This window comes from Rana temporaria, chromosome 6, assembly GCF_905171775.1.
Source record: "Rana temporaria chromosome 6, aRanTem1.1, whole genome shotgun sequence".
NCBI lineage: Eukaryota > Metazoa > Chordata > Amphibia > Anura > Ranidae > Rana > Rana temporaria.
In genome coordinates this window covers 107,658,080-107,682,778 of record NC_053494.1, presented here as the reverse complement: position 1 = coordinate 107,682,778, position 24,699 = coordinate 107,658,080, and the positions used below count along the sequence as shown (strand labels likewise).

At 44.4% G+C, this 24,699-nt stretch overlaps 1 long non-coding RNA gene across 1 annotated transcript; it reads right to left on the bottom strand.

The window, feature by feature from the left end:
- Nucleotides 1–24,221: 24,221 nt before the first annotated feature.
- On the bottom strand, nucleotides 24,222–24,699 carry LOC120942656. The gene is made up of 2 exons (XR_005750223.1): nucleotides 24,487–24,699; nucleotides 24,222–24,395 (listed from the first exon to the last, which is right to left on the bottom strand). It is a non-coding gene; the product is annotated as an uncharacterized LOC120942656 (long non-coding RNA).

Genomic DNA, 24,699 nt, shown 5'->3' with positions numbered 1-24,699 from the left:
GAAGTCAGCCCCGGGAAGAGCAAACTGGGGATGTTATAAAATCACATTCTAAAGGGAAGCCAGGGGTGCTGTACATTTGGGAAGGGAAGCAGTACTGTCACTGGCTGCGTGCCGCTGATGATTTTCAGCCTGATTTGTGGGCAGCACAGGGGCTTAATGGGCGGCAGGGATCAGGAATTATGGGGCCACTTACACAGCTTCAGGCATGGGCCCCCTGGAGCAAAGAACCGGGGGGGGTGCTGCCGCCTGAAATTGAGAAGCAGGGGGGGGCTGCCGCGAATTTAGAAGCGGGGGGCCCTTTACATAAAAATAAATTAAAAAAAATAAAGTAAAATATATATAAAAAAAGGGGTGTAGCCATCCGGGGCCCCTGGGGACCTCTGAGCCCTTTAATAAAAAGAAAAAAATAAATAAAATATATATATAAAATATATATATATTTTTTTTTTAAAAAGGGGGTTGCCATCTGGGGCCCTGGGGACCTCTGGGCCCTTTAATATTTTTTTTTTTATAAAAATAAATTACAAAAAAAGGGGGTTGCCATCCGGGACCTCTGGGCCCTTTAATAAAAAATAAAAAAATATATATATAAAAAAGAAACATTTATAAAAAAAAAAGGGGGGGTTGCCATCCAGGGCCCTGGGGACCTCTGAGCCCTTTAATAATAAAAAAATATATATATAAACAAAAATAAAAAAATAAACATTTATAAAAAAAATAAAAAAGGGTGTTTGCCACATGGGGCCCTGGGGACCTCTGAGCCCTTTAATAATATATATATAAAAAAGAAATAAAAATAAAAAAAAGAAATAAAATAATATGAAAAAAAATTATACAAAAAGGGGGGTTGCCATCCAGGGCCCTGGGGACCTCTGAAACCTTTAATAATAATAATAATAATAATAATAATAATATATTTTATATATATATATATATATATATATATATATATATATATATATATATATATATATATATAATATATATATATATAAAAAATAAAAGAAATAAAGAAATATATAAAAAAATATTTTTTTTATAAAAAAAGGGGGGTTGTCATCCAGGGCCCTGGGGAACAACGGGCCCCTGGGGACCCCCAAACCTCTAAAAAAAAATTGGTTCTTTAATAAAAAATAAAATAAAAATATATTAAAAAAAAAAAAATTTTTATTTAAAAATAAATAAAAAAAGGGGGTCGCCATCTGGGGCCCTGGGGGCCTCTGGGCCCCTGGGAACCCCTAAAAAAAATTGTCCCTTTGAAAAAAAAACTCTAAAAAAAAATTGGCCCTTTAATAAAAAATAAAATAAAATATATTAAAAAAATATATTTTTTTTATTTAAAAATAAATAAAAAAAGGGGGGTTGCCATCTGGGGCCCTGGGGGCCTCTGGGCCCCTGGGGACATCCGTACCCCTAAAAAAAAATTTTTTATAGCGTTTACAAAATAGGGGATAGTTTTTTTGCATTTTTTTTTTTTTTTTTTTTTTTTACTAGTAATGGCGGCGATCAGCGATTTTTTTCGTGACTGCGACATTATGGCGGACACTTCGGACAATTTTGACACATTTTTGGGACCATTGTCATTTTCACAGCAAAAAATGCATTTAAATTGCATTCTTTATTGTGAAAATGACAGTTGCAGTTTGGGAGTTAAACACAGGGGGCGCTGTAACATTTAGGGATCACCTAGTGTGTGTTTACTAGTGTAGGGGGGTGTGGCTGTAGGACTGACACCATCGATCAAGTCTTCCCTATATAAGGGATCACTCGATCGATGTGCCGCCACAGTGAAGCACGGGGAAGCCGTGTTTACACACGGCTCTCCCCGTTCTTCAGCTCCGGGGAGCGATCGCGACGGAGCGGCTAAAAACAAATAGCCGCGCCGTCGTCCCGGATCGCTCCTCGAGCGGACCCGACCTCCGCATGTACCGGGGGGGGTCCCGATCGGACCCCCCACCCACGTCTAGCAGAGGACGTACAGGTACGTGGATGTGCCTGTCCGTGCCATTCTGCTGACGTAAATGTACATGAGGAGGTCGGGAACTGGTTAAAGGGGGTTGCTTTGGGCCCCCAACAGTGACAGGGCCCTGGGCAGCTGCCCCATTTGCCCTGTGGTAAAGACGGCCCTGCATACATGAGTGTTGGTAAGTGCTGCATAAAAATGCAACATTTATGAGTTTTTACGGAGCACACCACACTGTCATCACAAAGTGATGCAGTGCATAAAGTTGAATGAAGTGTCATTTTGTGACACTTCAATAAAGTAAAACAAAATAACACCACTGCACACATTTTTAGACCACTGTTGAGTTACCATCTGAAAGTGCCAGTTCTCTAAAAAATTACCATTTTCTTCTATGATTCTATGGGTTTCAGTCCTTAGTTTATCCTTTACATATCTCCTTTCTCTCAAAATTAATTCCTCTTTTCACAATTCTCCAACACTATCTTTCTAAAGGTCCGTACACGCAATCGGATTTTCCGACAGAAATTGTGTGATGGCAGACTGTTGTCGGAAAATCTAATCATGTGTACGAGGCTTTATTCTCGCCTCTCCCAAATCTTGTTGAATTGCATTTGACCTGTCTCAACTAGTCTAAATTCCTGACTTCTATTTTTCAGATCTTATCTTGCTTTTTGTCTACAGTACATCTCAAACTGATGTTCCTGCAAGACTATCGCCATCACTTTCTATAACTTTTCTTATTTTAATTTCTTTGTACTATAGTTACTTCCGTAAAGCCCAACTGTAGGGAACCTGAAGAGGAATACCAGGCTATGCCTACCCTAAAAATGCCCCCCCTCCCCAAACAGCTACAGTATGCTGACTAACCTTTGAAAAAAATAAGTATATACTTACATCATTTCAGGCTGCTCAAGTCCAATCTCGTGATTTAGCTCCCTTGTCCAGCCAGTGGTAGCTGCAGGGGAGAAGAGAGAGCACTGACAACTGACAGGCCATAGGAGCCCATGGATGATGTCAGCGCTCCAAAGCATTCCTGCAGCCACTGCTGACTGACACAGAGGAGATCACGTGTGTCTTGGACTGGAGCGGCCTGAAAATAGGTAAGTACAGTATATACATCTTTCTTAGGCTTCATGTACACTGGCTTACATTAACCACGGCCACGGGAAAACATAAAAAACAGCAAAATTGCTGCACGGTTTTGCCGAGTGATGCACTTTTCCATGGCCAGTGGTCAAAACGTTTCTATCCTGAACGTGATTCTTCTGTGTTCAGAAAAGGGAGGTTGAATCTCATCTAAACGCGGCAGCACCCAAACTCTGCAAAAAGCCTATGTCTACATGGACACATAAGCTTTTTTTGGAGTTGAGTTTAGGATCTTTGGCAAAAACAAAACGCCAGTGTCGGCTAGTGTACGTGAGGCCTTACACAGGTTTGTCAGCATAGGTGTTGAGAGGGTGGAGGGAGCATTTTTAAGATTAGTTAGGTGTGCCCTAGAAATCAACTTTATACATTTTTCCTTGAAGCAGTGTTGCACCCACACTGCAAGGGTCAATTGCTTGTTTAGGTCTAGGGGCCATAGAAAATAAAATCTACTTTCCCAAACCTCCATACCTCAGTTTTACTAGACCAGTTCCTGCAGCATAATTTTCCCCATGCCCCACCAGTCTAAGGTGCTAGCATTATCAAGACCAATGCAGAGTGCATAGCCCTGTATTAGAAATGATGACAACAGTGGGGCAGTGGAGGTCTAGGTAAGTAACACTACATCTCCCCTCCCCTAAACAAACAGTTAACCCTTGCAGTGCGGGTGCAGCTCCACTGCAAGGAATCATTACATATTTCTCGGAGTTGGGTTTTAATCGTGTCTCCTCACTCACTTTTCATATCAAGGTTTTTTTGTTTTGTTTATTATTTTTATTGGATTTCAAGTTTAGATACAAAACAGAGCCTATCAGGCATACCCAGGCCCGGTCCACATACATCACAATAAAACAAACAGTATAAAAATATGTCTCAATTGTAGATATCTAAAAAATTGTACATTAGGTAGGTCAAAGTGTAGTTTTAAGGTGTCGAAGGGCTTTAGTTCTCCAGCTAAACATATCTGCTCTAAATATTTAATATCCTTTCCGCCCAGGTATAGAGGTGAATTCCGGTAATAATGGATTGAGCCATAAGGGAGTATATGGTGAGATGTGATCGGAAGGAATAGGATGTAGAGCTTGGGCCAGCAACCAGGCTTTCAATATGGCTTTTATTGCTGCAGTCAGAAGAAGGCCCCAATGTATAAGAGGTTTTTAAGGGCCTCAAAGGAACCTACACAGGAAGCCTCATATGCCTCGTTTCCACTGAGCGGATCGGTTCGGTACGCTATTTTGGGTGTTTCCATTATGAAAGTGTGCCATAAAACCGAAACCGTACCGGACCATTATGGGTCCTGCTTCAGATGTGGGGCCATAGAAAATGGAACGGTTCCATTAGGGCGGAGATGCAATACATTCCACTGATTGGTGGACGCGCTAGGCATTTTTTCTAAATCCTGTATAGTCCTTGACGGTCCGATTTGCAGTGGAAACGCTCACGAGAATAGACCGGTCCATTCTAACCGTTCCAAATTTACTGAACCAAACCGTTCCGTTCAGTGGAAACGAGGCATAATACTACCGCTGCATTGGTCTCACTGCATGAGCCAGTTATGGGCATGTGTGAGCATGGCAGCCAGGAAATATTTGTGAAGATCCGGGCACCTTAAGCTTCCCTGTAACCATGGCCATTGCAAAACTGTCAACTTAAACCTTGGTTGTTGTGAGCCCCAAATAAAAGCAGTTTGATTAGAATTATTTTAAAATTCTTCTTGGGAATCCACATGTCAGAGCACATAGATAAAACCAGGTAACAACTTTATTTTAAACAGATTTATGCGCCCTATTAAAAACAAAAGAAAGATTTGCCCATGCCCTCAGTTTAGATTTCATATTGTTAAGAAGTGGAACTAAATTTACGACACAATATTCCACAGTATCCGAGGAAATCTCAATACCTAAGTATCTGATACTGGATGACCATAATAGAGGCAGGGTAGGGTCAGCTCCATCTCGGGGCTTTCTATCAATAGGTAAAATTTGTGATTTTCCACAATTAATTTGTAGTCCTGAATAAATGAAAAATTCAGAAAGTATACGTTACGCTTCCTTAAAGCCTCGTACACACGATAGGTTAACCAGAGGACAACGGTCTGAAGGACCGTTGTCTTAGGTTAACTGATGAAGCTGACTGATGGTCCGTCACGCCTACACACCATAGATTAAATAACCGATCGTGTCAGAACGCGGTGACGTAAAACACAACGACGTGCTGAAAAAAACGAAGTTCAATGCTTCCAAGCATGCGTCGTCTTGATTCTGAGCATGCGTGGATTTTTAACCGATGGTCGTGCCTACTAACGATCGGTTTTGACCTATCGGTTAGGAGTCCATAGGTTAATTTTAAAGCAAGTTGTCTTTTTTTAACCTATGGGGCCCACACACGATCGGTTTTGACCGTTGTCCTCTGGTTAACCTATCGTGTGTACGAGGCTTAATGGTGTTGTAAAGGTTCGTCTTTTATTTTCTAAATAGGTTCCTTTAAACTAGTGCATTGTTGGTTCACTTACCTTTTCCTTCGATTTCCCTTCTAAATGTTGTTTTTCTTAGTAAGCTTTCCACCATCATCTGAGCGGTGGAAAGTCATTTAGAACAGCTTACTGAACACCTTACTTAGGAGGAACAGGAAGTGAGAAATTCAGACAAAGAAAACAAAGAGAAAAAACATTTAGAAGGGAAATTGAAGGAAACGGTAAGTGAACCAACAATGCACTAGCTTAAAGTAACCTATTTAGAAAATAAAAAACGAACCTTTACAACCCCTTTAAGAGATGGTCCTGGGTCATTCAGAAACAATATGAGATTGTCCACATACAGGCTTTTCCACCAAGGATCCTACACATATACCGATAACAGCAGAGGCCCTCTTTATGGCCACTGCCAACGGTTCCATTCCATCACAATAGCAAACATAGCTGGAGACAGTGGGCAACCCTGTCTTGTACACCTCCTAACTGGAAAGGGCTCTGAGAGCTCACCCCCTAGCTTAACCTGGGCTGAAAGGCAGGAGTAAAGCAACTGCACCCATTTCAAAAACTTGGGCCCGAACCCCATAGTCTCCAACACTGAGAGCATATAAGGCCAAGCAACAGAGGCTTTCTTAATGTCGAGTGCCGCCAAAACTCTAAAAGTTGATTCAGTTGGGGGTAGCTGTAAATGAGTGAAAACCCGGGCGGATATTGATATTCGTGGATTTCACGGGAATAAAACCTGTTTGATCTAAGCTGAGAAGGTCAGGAATATTTTTCATCAATCTAGTGGCCAAAATTTAAGTTAAATTCTTTATATCGTAATTTAACAAAGAAATGGGCCTGTAGGAGGCACATTTAGAATGGTCCTTTCCTGGTTTGGGCCCCCCAGCCCCCTCCCGTTTTACTCACCTAAATCCTGTAATTCCCACGCTGGAGATGCGCTCTTCCCCTCTGCCCGTTGTCTCGGCTCTTGATTCGATAGATTGATAGCAGCGCAGCCATTGGCTTCTGCTGCTGTCAATAAAATCCAATGACAGGGGCAGGGCCGAGTCTATGGACGCAAATTCTGGACTCAGGAGCACGCCTGCAAGGTAACCCCCTGGGAGAGTGCTTCTTCTATGGGGTTATATGATAGAGGGAGGAGCTACCAGCGCCATGAGGGACCCAAGAAGTCGGGGATCTGGGCCAATCTGTGCAAAATTAACTGCACAGTGGAGGTAAGATTGACATGTTTGTTATTTAAACAAAAAAAACGAAGCCTTACAATCACTTTAAGACTATATGGGACTGATATACAGAGGGGGTTAGCTTCATATTTTCTAAAGACTCAGAATACAAGCTGTGTAGTTTGGGTGCCAGGGTAGAGGCATACATCCTATACCACTCCCCCGGGATAGCACCTGGACCCAAAGTTTTCTTACAGGGAAATGAGTGTATAGCGGCTTCAATTTCTTCTAGGGTAATGTATGGACAGAGGTTTTGGAACTCCTAGCGTCCTTCAATGCAATACACAGCTCTAGGGGTCAAGTTTACTCATGACATTTCTCTCCGCCATTATAGTGTCACTTCCAGATAATAATTTACAAAAAAACTATGACTCAACACAAAAAAAGCCCATTCCCAAACATGTTTTAACACTACAGTGTCTTCATCTGTGGGGTGCAAAAGTGTAGATGTACTATTAGTGCAATATGTTAAATACAAACAACCTGATGTAAGGAGGGGCTCTCTGGGGACCCTGATGTAAGGAGGAGCTCTCTGTGGACCCTGATGCAAGACTGAGGCTCTCAGGGGACTCTGATGTAAGGGGGGCTCTCTGGGGACCCTGATGCAAGACTGAGGCTCTCTGGGGACTCTGATGTAAGGGGAGGGAGAGGAGAAGCAAGCATTCAGCGGCTGTAGGAGCAAAATTCAGGACATTGGTTCCACTAAATGCCGCCCCTCCTATCCAGCCTGGAGTTGTTGTTTCTGGCAGCCATCAGTGGCTAGGACAGCCGGCTCTGCCTCACAGTTCCACCCCCAACTCCAACTCCCACTTCTTGCCTCTAAGCTGCTCCTGCCCGATAAGCTAAGAGCGTTGCTTCCCTGAAGCCACTCCCACCTGGTAGCCTAGAAGAAAATATATTCTCTGCCACAGCAGTGTCTGCCACCTGAGCAGGCATGTACTGGCCATCGGGCCTACCAGGATTTTCCCAGTGGGCCGATGGCTTAGTGGGCTGGTTTCAGTGACACTGTTGCTAGGGGGTGGTAGTGGGCTGCGGCCTCTCTGCAGTCATGCAGCAGGCAGCACGAAAGAACCAGAGAGTGGGCAGGCAGCATGGGAGGGCGAGAGAGCAGAGAGATGACATCTCTCACCGCTCACCTTGCATCACCGCTGTTCTGCCCTCACTGTGCAGCTGCAGGCTCTCTGGGGACCCTAATGTAAGGGGGAGGCTTTCTGGGAACTCTGATGTGAGGGGGAGGCTCTCTGGGGACCCTGATGTAAGGGGGGCTCTCTGGGGACCCTGATGTAAGGAGGGGCTCTCTGGGGACCCTGATGTAAAGGGAGGCTCTCTGGGGACTCTGATGTAAGGGGAGGCTCTCTGAGGACTCTGATGTAATGAGGAGGCTCTCTGAGGACTCTGATGTCTCCAATTTACAAGCCAACCTCAATGCTCTGTCTAATTGGGCGACTATGTGGCAGATGAGGTTTAATGTTGATAAATGTAAAGTTATGCACTTGGGGGCTAAGAATATGCATGCATCATACATACTAGGGGGAGTACAACTGGGGGGATCCGTAGTGGAGAAGGATCTGGGGGTTTTGGCTGATCATAAGCTCAATAACTGCATGCAATGCCAAGCTGCGGTTTCCAAAGCAAGCAAAGTTCTTTCTTGTATTAAGAGAGGTATGGATTCCAGAGAGAGAAATATCATTGTGCCCCTGTACAAATCATTAGTAAGACCTCATCTGGAATATGCAGTTCAGTTTTGGGCACCAGTTCTCAAAAAGGATATCGGGAAACTGGAGAAAGTGCAGAGAAGGGCAAGCAAACTGATAAGAGCTCAGCTATGAGGAAAGATTAGAAGAACTAAATTTATTCACTCTTGAGAAGAGGAGAATAAGGGGATATGATCCACATGTACAAATATATAAGGGGTCCATATAGTGAACTTGGTGTTGAGTTATTCACTTTACGGTCAACACTGTATGGGATTGTACTATGTTTTTTATTTTGTTTGTTTATTTTTTTGTGGTTGAACTGGATGGACTTTTGTCTTTTTTCAACCTGACTAACTATGTAACTATGATGTAATGAGAAGGCTCTGATGTAAGGAGGAGGCTCTCTAGGGACCCTGATGTAAGAAAGGACTCTCTTGGGACCCTGATGTAATGGGGGCTCTCTGGGGGCCCTAATGCAAGACTGAGGCTCTCTGGGTACTCTGATGTGAGGGGGAGGCTCTCTGGGGACCCTGATGTAAGGAGGGACTCTCTAAAGTAAGGGGGGGCTCTCTGGGGACCCTGATGTAAGGAGGGGCTCTCTGGGGACCCTTATGTAAGGGGGAGGCTCTCTGGGGAACCTGATGTAAGGAGGGGCTTTCTGGGGACCCTGATGCAATGGGAAGGCTCTCTGATGTAAGGAGGAGGCTCTCTGGGGACCCTGATGTAAGGAGGGGCTCTCTGGGGACCCTGATGCAAGACTGCGGCTCTCTGGGGACTCTGATGTAAGGGGGGCTCTCTAGAGACCCTGATGTAAAGGGGGGCTCTCTGGGGACCCTGATGTAAGAAAGGACTCTCTTGGGACCCTGATGTAATGGGTGCTCTCTGGGGGCCCTAATGCAAGACTGAGGCTCTCTGGGTACTCTGATGTGAGGGGGAGGCTCTCTGGGGACCCTGATGTAAGGAGGGACTCTCTTGGGACCCTGATGTAAGGGGGCTCTCTAAAGTAAGGGGGGCTCTCTGGGGACCCTGATGTAAGGAGGGGCTCTCTGGGGACCCTGATGTAAGGGGGAGGCTCTCTGGGGAACCTGATGTAAGGAGGGGCTTTCTGGGGACCCTGATGCAATGGGAAGGCTCTCTGATGTAAGGAGGAGGCTCTCTGGGGACCCTGATGTAAGGAGGGGCTCTCTGGGGACCCTGATGCAAGACTGCGGCTCTCTGGGGACTCTGATGTAAGGGGGGCTCTCTAGAGACCCTGATGTAAAGGGGGGCTCTCTGGGGACCCTGATGTAAGGGGGAGACTCTCTGGGGACTCTAAAGTAAGTAGGGGCTCTCTGGGAAACCTGATGTAAGGGGGAAGCTTTCTGGGGACCCTGATGTAAGGGGAGCTCTCTGGGAACCCTGATGCAAGGGGGAGCTCTCTGAGGTCTCTGGTGTAAGGAGGAGGCTCTCTGGGCACTCTGATGTAAGGGGAGCTTTCTGGGGACCGTAATGCCAGACTGAGGATCTCTGGGGACTCTGATGTAAGGGGGGCTCTCTGGTGTAAGGGGGGCTCTCTGGGGAACCTGATGTAAGGGGGAGGCTCTCTGGGGAACCTGATGTGAGGAGGGGCTTTCTGGGGACCCTGATGCAAGGGGGAGTCTCTCTAAGAAATCTCATGTAAGGAGGAGGCTCTCTGGGGTCCCTGATGTTAAGGAGGGGCTCTCTGGGGACCCTGATGCAAGACTGGGGCTCTCTGAGGCTGCTGATGTAAAGGGGCTCTCTGGAGACCCTAATGTAAGGGGGAGGCTCTCTGGGGACTCTAAAGTAAGTAGGGGCTCTCTGAAATCCTTAATGTAAAGGGGAGGCTCTCTGGGGACCCTGATGTAAGGGGGAGCTCTATGGGGACCCTGATGCAAGGGGGAAGCTCTCTGAGGTCTCTGATGTAAGGAGGATGATCACTGGGTACCCTGATGTAAGGGGGGCTCTCTGGAGACCCTTATGTAAGGAGGGGCTCTCTTGGGACCTTGATGTAAGGGGGGCTCTCTGGGGACCACTGTGGAAGCCCTCTGTTCTAAATTGTTCACATTTTCTACACTGAAAGCTTTTTCTGCAAAAGTTAAAGAGGAAGTAAAACCTAATGGGTTTTACTTTCTCTTTGTTTCTCTACGAAGGTAAAGCATAATGCCATTATGTGTCACTAACCTGAAACCAAAGCCTGCAATGTCCCTGATTTCTTCGCCTCCACAAAGCATCCATCTTTCACCTTCTTCATTCCGGGTATCGCGGCTCCGGCGCTGTGATGTCACTGCAAATGGCACGATCTCCTTTAGAAATGGCACAATCGTCATTTCTAAAGTGCGCCTGCACTGTTGTCTATGGCGCATTCACCGTAGACAGCGATACCCGTCTCTTTTGCCAATATATCTCCTAAACCGTGGAGGAGCAGTTGTAAAAGTGTCCCGTGTACATGGAGCCTTAACTTCTGCAGAAAAAGCTTTCCAGGTAGAAAACGTGAACAATTTAGCACAGAGGGCTTCCACAGTGGAAACAGCCCTGGTCGGCAGAATCTGGAAGAGTCTCTCTCCAAAAAAAAGAGCACAACAGTAACCATCTCTCCCCAGGATTTCTCTCAGGCCTCTACTCACTGTGCCACTGCATACAGGGACTCCTTCTTCCAATATCAGCCAACACTGTACTGTGAGCCTCCAGGCCAAATCCTTCCTAGAGTTTGCTCCAACTGTTCCTGCAGCATGTAAATGGTTCTTCGGCTCTTCCCTGAGCTAGAACCCCTTTCCTGCAGTTTCTCAAGTGCCTTGGAAGGTTTAACAGCACTTCCAGGCTGGGTCACTCTCCAGCAGGCAAAGGACCCTGCTGCTTCTGGCTCCAGACCTTATATACACCCCACAGCCCCTGCTGGTCACTCTCCTGACCAGGGATTGGCTGAGGCTGTATACATGACAAGCTCAGGCTTTACTCTCTCCACCCACTATGTTACAGCACATTCTGGAAAGATGGAGGGAGAGAGGCAAACCTGCAGCTACAGAACCCAGACCAAATCAATCAAACCAAACTTCACTGACTACAGCAGAGCCCAAAATAAACTACATTTACCTTCATTCTACCTAGCCTGCAAGCATTAACTGAGAGGGTGCAAAAAAAAAAAAATAACTCAACCGTGCAACAACATATGCCTCACAACTTTTTAAGATGGGAACGAGTTAAACTTATTAGCAACAGAATGTAGGCTTAGGACACACCCTGCCACGTCCCCTTAAAGGAAAATTAGACCGAAAAAATATTAGTTAAACCCACAAGTGCTTTATTTTTACCACTACTTTTCGTTTATACTGGCTTTGGAAATGTACAAATGCAGCATTTTAGAAATTAGATGAAATATTTAGCACTGGGAAACACTGGGAAACACTTCTTGAAAGATAAAGTTAATTTTATATACAACTATAGAGATCAGACAAAAATGATGGACAAATGAGGAGGAAAGAGGGAAAAAGGCACAGTCCTCTCGAAATCAGGGACAGTTGGGAGGTATGAATACATTGCACGGCTCCTTACCCTCTTACACAATGTACACCAGTGTGCACGTGTTTTCACTTGCATGCTGGCATGAACAAGCCTTTGAATGTATTTTTCAAAGTGGTAACTATTTTGAGGAAATGCATTAAAATGTATTATCTAATATCACCAGCTACAATGCCACCTAGTGACAGAAGAGTGAAGTGCAGCAATTCCCGAGTTACAGGAAAATCAGTGGATCTTCTAACAATTAGCCACGACAATTACTATCTGGCAAACTAAATTGGTAAGCCTGAAACGCCTGCAAAATGGTGCACATTCCTGACCCACAGGCAAAACATGCTGCTCTTTAATAACAGGTAGGGAGAGTACCCTTAAAGTGTCACCCACATAATAAAATCATTACATGCTGTTCATACTCACTCAGTCACTATGGAATTCATTTTCTGTAGGCTACAAAAAACCTTGATGATCCTGCTGGTCTCTATCTCCACCTTCTGTTCATGCACAAAATCCAAGATGCTTTCTTGTGCCTGAGGTGCTGGCAATACATGTTAAAGCGGAGTTCCGGCCACAATTTCACTTTTTAAATATAAATACCCCTGTAATACACAAGCTTAATGTATTCTAGTAAAGTTAGTCTGTAAACTAAGGTCCGTTTTGTTAGGTTGTTACAGCATTTAGACACTTTATAAAATAGAAATTGACTGGGGCCATCTTAAGTGTGGGCATCATGAAGCCAGACTGTATGACTTCCTGGATTTCAGCCTTGCAGATTTTGCACATGCTCAGTGCTGCACAAGCAGTGTAATAGGTTTCAGATCAGGTTTCAGCACCTGTACTGTCCAAGTCACATGATTCTTCGAGACTGGGGAATGCACAGACTCCTGGAAAGTTACACCCACTACATTCCCAGGAGTCTGTGCGGTGTAGGTTAGGAAGCTTAAGCACCTAGGTGCAGGAAGAGGGAAGATTAACTATTCTGCCTAGCAACAACACTTTGAAGGCATCTAAAAAAAAAAAATTCCTTTCTTAAAGCACTAATGACATTTTTTTAAAACTACTGATGTAATGTTATATTTATGGGTGGAACTCCACTTTAAAGTATTCCTAAAGTCAAAACATTTTTTACCTTTATGCCAGGGGTGTCCAAACTTTTTTCAAAGAGGACCAGATTTGATGAAGTGAACATGCGTGAGGGCCGACCATTTTGCCTGACATTCTTTGAACCAATAAAATTCGGTCTGTTCGTCCGAGCAACTAATAAACCGCCCAACAAGAATTCTCTTGCCTTTGTGGCTTTGTGTGGTGAAGAAATGAGCTTGGGCGTGTTATTTGGATATACTGTATATATCTCTTTTGTGACCCCAACGAATTTCCGAGCGCTGCTCAGGACCAAGGATGAGCTTGGGTGTGTTATTTGGATATACCGTATTTATCAGCGTATAACACGCACAGGCTTACCATTGCCATCAGTGTAGCCTGATTGATGCCCATCTGCAGCCTCGGAGGGGACAGGGAGGGGGGGCGTGAGTGCTGACAGATTACAAACCGGTTACCTCTTAAATACAAAGTCCCGCCTCCTATGATAGACAGAACAGTCATCCAATGGCATCCCAAGAGACTGGACTTCCTATTACAGACGCAGCTGAGTAAACAGGAGATTCTCTTCATGTAATCTGATGGTGCTCGTCCCGCCCCCTCCCTGTCCCCTCTGAGGCAGCGCCGATAAATACGGTATATATCTTTTTGGCCCTGGGGGCCACAAACAATATATATATCCAAATCCCCAGGAGGGTCTTATTAAATCACCAGGGGGGCCGCAATTGGCCCGCGGGCCGGACTTTGGACATTGCTTTATGCATTCCTTGCATTAAAGTAAAAAATTTCCACTTTTGCATTGGGGTAATTTGACGCATACATTCATGGGTGAACCCTAATGCAGAAGTGCTTAGTGTTTACATGAGTACAGCAGCATACAGCCATCCCCTTGTATTGGCGGCTTTATGTGGCACCTGCAGCTCCATTTTATGCTTTAGAGCTATTAAATGTCTGCGTGAATGTGGCAAAAAAAGAGGAGGGGTGAAGTTCCTCTCTAAAGCCTCGTACACACGCATGGTTTTCTCGGCAAGAACCAGCAAGAAAACTGCTGGCAGAACTTTCTTGCAGAGTAAACCGTGCATGTGTACGAGGCTTTCAGGTTTCTCGTCAAGAAAACTGCCCAGAATTCCTGCCGAGAAACCCGAGCTTCTGTATACTTACCTGTCGCCGTGGAAACCCGCGCATGCTCGAAATGACTTTGATGCATGCGTGGTAGCTTCTAAGGAATAGGTAGGGTGAAGCAAGATGGCAGCGACGGCATCGTTGTGACAAGCGAATGCTCGTCGTAATCGATGACGTCACCGCGTTCGTGCCGTTCAAAAGAACGGCGGTTCTTTTGAATTGAGTGTGTGTACACTCGGCCGACAAGAGAATCTTGCCAAGAATCTCGTCAGATTCTGGCCCATGTGTACAGGGCTTAAGTGCTAGTTCACACCAAATGCAGTTCTGTGCGCTTTTTTCTGCACTAAAAATGCATGCACAGTGTTTTCCATGGTTCTAGTTTACACCAATGCAGTCAGTTCCAGTCAGTTTCCGGTGCAGAAAAAAAAAGCAAAGCATGTTGCATTTTTTCTGCACAGAACTGTACTGGAACTTAGCAAATTGTATCAAAAATGCAATGGAACTGTGTGTGGTGTGAACTGTAAGCAAAAATTGATTGAACGTATCTGGAGTGCATTTTTGTGGTGTAAACTGGCACTAAGCCTAGGTTCACATACAGTACTGTGCACAATTTTAGGCAGGTGTGAACAAATGCTGTAAATTAACAATGCTTTCAGAAATAGGGGACGTAATAAAATGCATATTGGGATGATGGGATTATTGGCTGCAATACTCAGAACTCTCACTAGATGTCCTTTATACACATATAATATGGTAATTAGTCTGTGTAACAGCTCTGGTGAACGGGAGTGAACCACAACTGCGGCTAGCAAGGAATTTCAATGCACTTCTCTATGTGAGAATTCAGTATTGGACCCCAGGCGTCACTCTACATCTCTCTCTCTCACATAAAGGAATGCATTGAGCTTATAGGGGTGATCGCATTACAACATGCGACCAGAGCCTAGCGTTAAAAAATACGATTGCACAACTGTATGCAAATGATTATCAGTATTGGACCCTAGGCGTCACAACACACAAACAGGAGTTTGGGGGTTCTCTACATCATATCACTTAAAGATACAGTAGTGCATTAGGCCACTAAGGGAGTAGGTATGTATTACCTCCAACCCTTAGCATAGAAAAGTTGGAGCAAACATGTTCAGTAACTTGGGGCAAGGGCCCTTTAACAAATATGGGCCAGATTCTTGTAGATTCCGCGGCGGCGTAGCGTAAGCCATTTACACTAAGCCGCCGCAAATTACTGGAGCAAGTGCCGTATTCTCCAAGCACTTGCTCTGTAATTTGCGTTGGCGTAGTGTAAATGGCCCGGCGTAAGGCTGCGTAATTGAAAGGGGGCGACTTGTATTTAAATTAAGCGCGCCCCTGCGCCGATCAAACTGCGCACGCGCAGGGTGTTAAAATAGCCCAGTGCGCATGCTCCAGCTCACGACGGAAAACGTCAATGACGCCGATGTGAGCGTCAAAAAGTTTGCAAAAGTGGAACAAGAAATACCTATCATCCTAAATTTCAATGTACAACACAGGCAACTAGAATCAATATTCAGGAAACATTGGCCGATTTTAAAAGCTGACAGGCAGCTCCAGGATGTATTGCCTGTCGCACCTAAAGTTGTGTATCGAAGAGCTCCCACTTTAAGGGATCTAGTTGCAAAAAGTGTCCCAGACCCCCCAAATAAAAAGGAGGTTTTGACTTTTTGGCAAGGAAAAGGTTTTTTCCCTTGCAAACGCTGTTTTGCATGTAGGAAGACAAATCAAAATGGCCAAAAATGTTCCAGTTTTTCATCTAATGTGACCAAAAAAGACTATAAAATAAAAGAGCTAATAACGTGCAGGACTGAGGGGGTGGTGTATGTGCTCCAGTGCCCATGCTCTTTGCAGTATGTGGGACGCACTAAGAGACCCATGTGGAAAAGGATTAGGGAGCACGTACAAAACATTGAAAAAGGTTGTGATGAACATAATGTCTCACGACACTTCAAACAATGTCATAATAATGATCCAAGAGGTTTAAAATTTTGGGCCATAGACAAGTATATACCCCACTGGAGGGGGAGTCACAAAGTCAGGGAGCTGAGTAAATGTGAATCTCGGTGGATTCACGAGATGGCTACCCTGGCACCTAATGGCCTTAACATCGAGTTTGACCTCAATTGCTTCATCGCAGATTTCTAATTAGGGGCATTTTATATACATTTTTATATTTTTATCCATATATATAGATTTTTTATATTATATATATATATATATATATATATATATATATTTGTTATCAATATATATATTTTTATCAATATATTTTTATCATTATATATTGTTATTAATATTTTTTAATAATCTTATGGACTGGGTTTATTATTATAACCTATTGATCAGCTGATGAAGTGTTTTTTTTGGTGAAGATTCACCAGTATGGGGGATTTTTATCCCCTTCCATTGTATGTCATGTCTATAGTAATTCTTGTAATATTACTATCACCCACTAGGGGGGGTGATTATCTATGCCTTCTTTTATTTATTTTTGAAAGTGGTTGAGTAATATTAGGTGTATTTATTCTTCTCACCACTGGAGGCAGTGACGTGTATAGGCTATTAGTTGTTCATAATGAAGGTTTCATAAATGAATTTTATAATGTATTTTAACATTTAATTTGTTCCAAATGGTCTCGTATATATGTATTTTATTTGCTTGTAAAGATCACATTAAAATGTTGTGGCTAAAGCGCACCAGTCAGCCGGCAATGATGTGAAGGATCCACCCCTCTGCTCTTGCCTCCATTGTCAGCTTGTATAAATAGACTGCTGACATGGTCACATGGCAACCCATGAATAAGTCAAGTGGCTATTGACGATACGCGTGGGGGAGAAGCCGAGTGACGCGATCGACGGTCGAATCCGTCCTTCTGAGGAGATCGTAGCACTGAGCGGCGTTCAATGACTGATTGCAGTTGAGCCTTTTTACCATCGAGGTTCCGTGAGTGCAATCATTGTATTGCAGGGTTCATTTCCCATTTTATTACGTTATTTGCACCATATATCTTTCTTTTCTCCTTATGAGCGGCTGATATCCTGTGTTTAATCGAGGAGTCCAGAAGGGAAAGGTTTTATATTTTTTTTTTTTTTTTTATAATGACAGCTGCACACCAGAGGACTGTGGATCTCACACCTGTCTCCTATTAGCCTATGTACTGAACTGTGTTTTTTCCATGAACTATTTTTGCTGGTTCTATTAGAACTTTTTCACATTATAGTTTTTTAGTGGTTTTTGTTTATCTTTTGCACATATACCTCCCTGATTTGAGGTGTAGGGGGTTCTTATTTATGTATATGGTGTGTATATATATATATATATATATGTATGCAATTTTTTACTTGATTATCAGCGCAACACAATATTTTCTTATTTATTCACTTTGGTTTTGTGCACCTCACGTGTCTGCAGCTTATCTTTAGTATTTTATATGGTTTTAGTAATAGCGCTGTAGTACCTTTTTACATATTATTGACGTAAAGTCCTCTTCGCGAACGACTTAGCAAAACGACGTAAACGACGGAAAAAGACGACGTTGAACAGACAGCCAAACTTAACATGGCATACGACGGACCTTCGTAAACTTACCCCTCATATAGCAGGGGTAAGTTTACGCTAACGGAAACGTCGTAAATTCACTGCGTCGACCGCACGTACGTTCGGGAATCTCGCGTAAGTAGCTCATTTGCATAGACGACTGGGAAAACGACGTCGGCGACACCTAGCGGCGGGAAAAAAAATTACATCTAAGATCTGACAGCGTAAGAGCCTTACGCCTGTCAGATCTAATGGATATCTATGCGTAACTGATTCTTAGAATCAGTCGCATAGATACGCCGGGCCAGATTAGGACTTACGACGGCGCAAATGGCGTTGCGCCATCATAAGGCCTTTGAGAATCTGGCCCTAAGAACTTATGTCAAGCACGTAGTTAGTATGAATAGTGATAGCAACTAGTATGTGCATAAGAGAGGCATATATAGCTCAGCTTATTGGAAGTATATGTTCCTTTAAGATGTTTCCACAGCAAACAGCCAAAGCACAACAGTGAGTCCCAAGTTAAGATGATAGTTTACGAGCCAACGTTAAATAGCATTTGCCTTACAACACATTATGTAGCAGATCTTCCTAACCACTACAAGTAAAAGATGTACTACTTATCCGTTTGCAGGGCTTGAGACAAGGGATTCCATAGTGTAGGGTGTCAGCAAGGAATTCCTCTTAGGGTGCCTGCAGGAATGGTTGTCTGGAGGAAGATAGCATGATGGCTATTTTGGCATGGAGATTCCTGATAAAGGTTGATCTGTAACGTGGAGAGCGCTGGCAGTAGGATTGTAGCATGACCGAGCTACGGCTGACAATAATAGAACGGCGTGTATCATACTGTTTATACTCAAGCAGCATGTGTGCCGAATGCAGATGATTGCATTTGGCACTTCCGCGTTCCAGGCTGGAACGCACACAGCGCCGGGCGATGACGTCATTGCGTGGTCGCCCCGCTGCGCTCCAGCGTGGAACGCATTACGGTGCCAGGCGCCTATTACACTCTGTTGTTTCTCAATAATCCAACCATCCCAACATACAGTTTAGTACGTCCCCAGAAATAGAGGTATTAATATAATTATTTTAAATTAACAAAATTAAAAGTATATGAACAGAAGAGAAATACAAATCAAATCAATATTAGGTGTGACCACCCTTTGCCTTCAAAACAGCATAAATTCTTCTAGGTACAATTGCACACAGTCTTTGAAGGAACTGGGCAGGTAGGTTGTTCCAAACATCTCGGAGAACCTACCACAGATCTTCTTTAAATGTAGGCTGCCTCAAATCCTTCTCTCTATTCATTTATTTTAAGACAGACTCGATGATGTTGAGATTGGGGCTATGTGGGGGCCAAACCATCACTTCCAGGACTCCTTGTTTTTCTTTATACTGAAGAAAGTTCTTGATGACATTGGCTGTATGTTTGGGGTTGTTGTCCTACTGAAGAATACATTTGGGGCCAATCACATGCCTCCATGATGGTATGAAATGATGGATAAGTATCTGCCTGTATTTCTCAGTATTGAGGACACAATTTCCAACTCCATTTGCAGAAATACAGCTCCGAACTTGCAAGGAACCTCCACCATGCTTCACTGTTGCCTCCAGACACTCATTATTGTACTGCTTTCCAGCCCTTATAGGAATAAACTACCTCCTGCTACAGAAAAGTGGGATATTGTGGAGGCAATATGGACTCTTGTGGTGCGGTATGAATTACAAAGTCAGTTTACAAAAATATAAATTTATTTTACAAAATCATATATATAATAAAATCAGCCTAAAATACATAGGGCCAGATTCACATAGAATTGCCCTACGCTGCGGCGGCGTAACGTATCCCATTTACGTTACACCGCCGCAAGTTTTCAGCGTAAGTGCTTGATTCACAAAGCACTTGCCTGTAAACTTGCGGCGGCGTAGCGTAAATCCGCCCGGCGCAAGCCCGCCTAATTCAAATGGGGCGGGGACCATTTAAATTAGGCGCGATCCCGCGCTGAATGTACTGCGCATGCTCCGTCCCTAAAATTTCCTGACGTGCATTGTGTTAAATGACGTCGCAAGAACGTCATTGGTTTCGACGTTAACGTAAATGGCGTCCAGCGCCATTCACGGACGACTTACGCAAACGACGTGAAATTTCAAATTTTGACGCGGGAACGACGGCCGTACTAAACATTGGCTAGACCACCTGGAGGGCAGGTTTAGTTTTACGCTGCGTATCTCTACGGAAACAACGTAAATTTACAGCAACGGGCAAAGCGTACGTTCGTGAATCGGCGTAACTAGTCATTTGCATATTCTACGCCGACCGCAATGGAATCGCCACCTAGCGGCCGGCCTAGAATTGCAGCCTAAGATCCGACGGTGTAAGTCACTTACACCTGTCGGATCTTAGGGATATCTATGCGTAACCTGATTCTATGAATCAGGCGCATAGATACGACAATCGTATCTCAGAGATACGACGGCATATCAGGAGATACGCCGTCGTATCTCTTTTATGAATCTGGCCCACAGATCCTAGACATTGGATGCTGCTATATGTGGAACATCCATTTATCTGACATACAATAGACATTAGATATAGATGGTCAATCCGCACTGGATGTACGGATACTAATCTTGCCGTTGTACACTCAACATGTTTCGGGGTTACCCCCTTCTTCAGAAGTATAAGTCAGAAAAAGATCTACAAAAAAGGATATATGAATCAGATATACGATAATAACAACATCAAAATATATACAAAATATAACATTTTCTAATTTTCTCTGTTTCTTTGAAAAAGAAAATGTTTACTTAACCAACAATAAATTTGAAATAGAGTCCTTGATTAATCAAGGATACCACACGTTATGCTTATTTATTTATACATCCTTTTTCTTAAAAAAAACAGCTTGTTTATTTAATTTAATCTTCCCTGATTTCTGCACTCGCCCAGGAGATTGCCTTTTTTGGCCTCGAGATTCCCAAGTTTTTGGTGCTGGCTATGTGGGTGAGTTTGTATTGCTCAAAATTCCATCTGTAGCGCCCTGCTCCCAATTACTGGGGCGCTATGCTAAATTTAGAGGGCGTCTGAGCCAATCGTGGGCTCAGACTTTATTAAATTCAATTGAAATTAGCCTCTGTTCTGGCTATGGTTGCGCTTGGTAGGACTTTCCCCTGTTGCCTGTAGGTGGCGTTACCACCTCAGGCCCATGTTGGAATACAGGCAAACCATGGTGTATTAGGTGACCCTTCTCGGCAGCAGCCCAGTGGGAGTGGTGCCCCGCTGTGCATGCTGGGAAGGGATACTTAAGGGGCAGACGCCGTTTTTCGGGGTCCATCGCCTCGTGGCCCTCCTGGCGCGAGGTATGTGTGTGTAAATCCAGCCCCAGGACCACGTTGGTCCGAGGCTGCATCTCTATTGAGTAGGCCCAGCTATGCTGACTGGGGCCTATGATTCTGAAGGGGATCCCAAGCTGTCTTTCCAAGTGGAGGAAGCTGCTTAATGAAGGAGACCGATGGAGGAACTGCCCTGGAGGAGACCAAGCGAAGCAAGCTAATGTCTTGGGATAGACTTTGAGACTTCGTTAACAAGGGATCCACAACTCTATATGCCTTACAGTTCGCCAGGTCGGCTTAAAGGCTCTTTTACTATAAGGCTGGAAGTTTGGGACTTAAATCCTGTGACAGAGGATTCCTGGCTATCCATCTTTCGTTCTCAGACGGTCTGTGGCAGAGATTGTTCTCATACTGTTCTTGCATCATTCTGGCTGCTAGGCCATGTGAGAGGGGTCTATCTGGGTGAGCAATACCCACGCAAGAGAGTTCAGGGGGGTTACACACAGAGTGCAGAGCTGTCACTTGTAAACACAGAAACCAGACTTCTGTGTTTACAAGTGATTGCGGTGAGCAGGAACCAAAGGGTCTAAGCCAAAGGTGGTGGAACTGAGTTCCCCCTGAAAAAAAAGCCCTGGGGGTCACTATCAGATGGATTAGTCTATACCTCAGTATTCTACTTTCAATACATGACAATATACCCTGAAGATTGGTCAATAGTTATGTATATATTTTGATATTATTATCGTATATCTGATTCATATGCTTTTTTGTAGATCTTTTTCTGACTTATACTCCTGAAGAAGGGGGTAACCCCGAAACATGTTGAGTGTACAACATCGCATGTCAAAACGCACCAGTGTGAACCAGGCCTGAAAGTTTGGAACACAGTTTTTCGACTAAGGAGCCATCTGTGTTGGATTTACTGGGAATTGATCCTATTTGGGAGAGATTGTATTATGAAGGATCCTGAGAGAATCTTTATATGCCTGAAGGTTAACTATGGCCGCTTAAATCTGGTGAGCGCATTTTGATTGTCACTTCGGGTAAAGCACTTTAACATGCACAATGCACTTTCTGAGAGCACAGTGGTTGAAGCTTAAATCTGGAACACAGCAATCTCACTACAAGTTCTACATTTACAATTATTTTAACTTTTTTTGGATCTGCGTTTTTTAATAATTTATTGGTGTTTATATGGACATTATTTACACTTGTTGCGCCCTTTTGTACATTTCTTTCACAGTTGTATTAGTCACTCACTAATTTTTGGAGCTGCACTTGTAATTTTTTATTGATAATTTATCATTTTTATTATTATTGGAGCCATTTTCCAAATTTCTCTATATTGACTTTGTAATTCATACCGTACCACGAAAGTGCATATTGCCTCCACAATATCCAACTTTTCTATATAATAGAACGAAGGTACTTACATTTTTTTCTAATCAAGTAGTGTTTCTTATATACCTCCTGCTACAGCCAAATATTTCAAATTTTGACTCAATCCAGAGCACCTGCTGCCATTTTTCTGCACTCCATTTCATATGTTTCTATACAAAGTTGAGTCGCTTAGCCTTGTTTCCATGCCGGAGGTTTGGCTTTTTGGCTGCAATTCTTTCATGAAGACCACTTCTGACCACACTTCTTTGGACAGTAGATGGGTGTACCTGGGTTTCACTGGTTTCTGCCAATTCAATTCTGATGGCACCAGACCCAGACTGAAATAAAAAAAAAAAGGCCTGAGCATTTTAGACTAAGCAGCCCATGAAATATGTACCGGCCGCATTCCCCTTCCGCAGCAGCCAGTGGGAGAGAGGAGGGGGAAGCCGGAAAAGCTGTGGGGGTGAGGGGGCCAGTGAAAGAGTAGAGGGGGGGCTGGAGAGCATGGAGAACTTTGGGTGGACCGGAGAGCACTGGGGGGGGCGGAGAGCGTGGGGGGTTTGTAGAGCACAGGGGGGACGTAGAGCACAGGGGACTAGAGAGCACGGGGCCAGGTCAGAGGGAATTTGGGGGGCTGGAGAGAAGGGGGGAGTCAGAGAGCATGGGGGGGGCAGAGAACATTGGGGAAGCCTGAAAGAACATGAGGGGGGCTGGAGAGCGCAGGGGTGGCCGGAGAGCACAGGGACCCGAGAGCACTGGAGGGGGGAAGGGCAGAGAGCACTGGGGGGAAACTGAGAGCACAAGGGGGCCTGAGAACACTGAGGGGGGCAAAGAGAGCACTGGGGGGAACTAAGAGTACAGGGGAGCTTGAGAGCACTGGGGGAGAAACTCAGAGCACAGGATGGGGGTCCTGAGAGCATTGGGGCTCTGGGGGGAAACTAAGAGCACCAGAGGAAGAGCAGAAGGAAGCTGGATAGGAGGAGCAGCCTCTGAATGCCTGCGGGAGGGAGCAGAGGTGAAGCGGGCATTCAAAAGCTGCAGGAGGAAAATGTACAGATTGATCCTTCTAAATCTCTCACCGATCCTTCTATCCAGGCGCACGGAGCTGCACTCCCTTTCTGGTCGAGCGTCTCCTCCCTCATCATGGTCACGGTCAGCTAATCTTTAGTTTGCGCCCCCCAGCCCCGACGACTGAACTGAACTGCCTGTCGACCACTGAGAGGCCAGGTGAGTGGCGCGGGCTCAACGATCAGCCCATACGGCCCAGTGGCCCCCGCCCACCAGGCAAGTGCCCGGTGTGCACTATGGCCAATACGGGCCTGAATAGCACTGTGGGACATCTTCCGATGTCGAAGTTTTCTTTGCCTTTGCGTCTACGGTCCATATAATTGCCTATTATCCCAAACGGAACATATGCGGGTTGGGATAACAATCTTTTGGCCCCATTCACACCTGCTCATTCCAGGAATGCAAAAACTTGTTTCTGTGAGCATTCCCAAAACAAGAATTGCGCTTGCAGTGCCACTAGTTCTTAATGGCATCCCAAATGTGGGTAGCAGATGCACGTTTTGTCAAAAAACATGTTAAAAGGGGTTGGGGTGGGGACAAGGGAGTAGTGGCTGAGGCTAACCCTATAGCGTCTCCACTCGAAAGGGTTTTTCCTGGACTATCTCAGTACTGATAATAATAAAGTACAATATAATGTAAAAATAATTGATTTATTGTGAAAACAAATATACAATTAATATTCTTAAAATTAAACAAAAAACAGGATGCTTGGGGGTCACCCGGAGGGCATCTGTAGTTGTCAATTGATAGATTGGTCAGAGCCTCGACTAGTTTCGCGGTCACCCGCTTCCTCAGGAGAGCCAATCTATAAGGCAAATAATACAATAAAAACATATACAAAAAATAACTCAAGAAAATTACAGCATGTAGAAACAAAAATAGAATGGGTAGCTTACCCGATGAATGGCAACAACTGTGCGAACCATAGCCGCCAACAGAAATACCCCTCCAGGCGGACAAGGGGGAGTGTGAGTGAATCTCTATAAAAATAAGGTAAAGTAAAATGGAATGAAAGGGGATAGACCGCTAAGGTATAGGGCTGCCATGGGGGAATAGAGGGGGTAAGGGACGACGGGGGGAGAGAAAGGGGGAGAAGTAAAGAAGAAAAA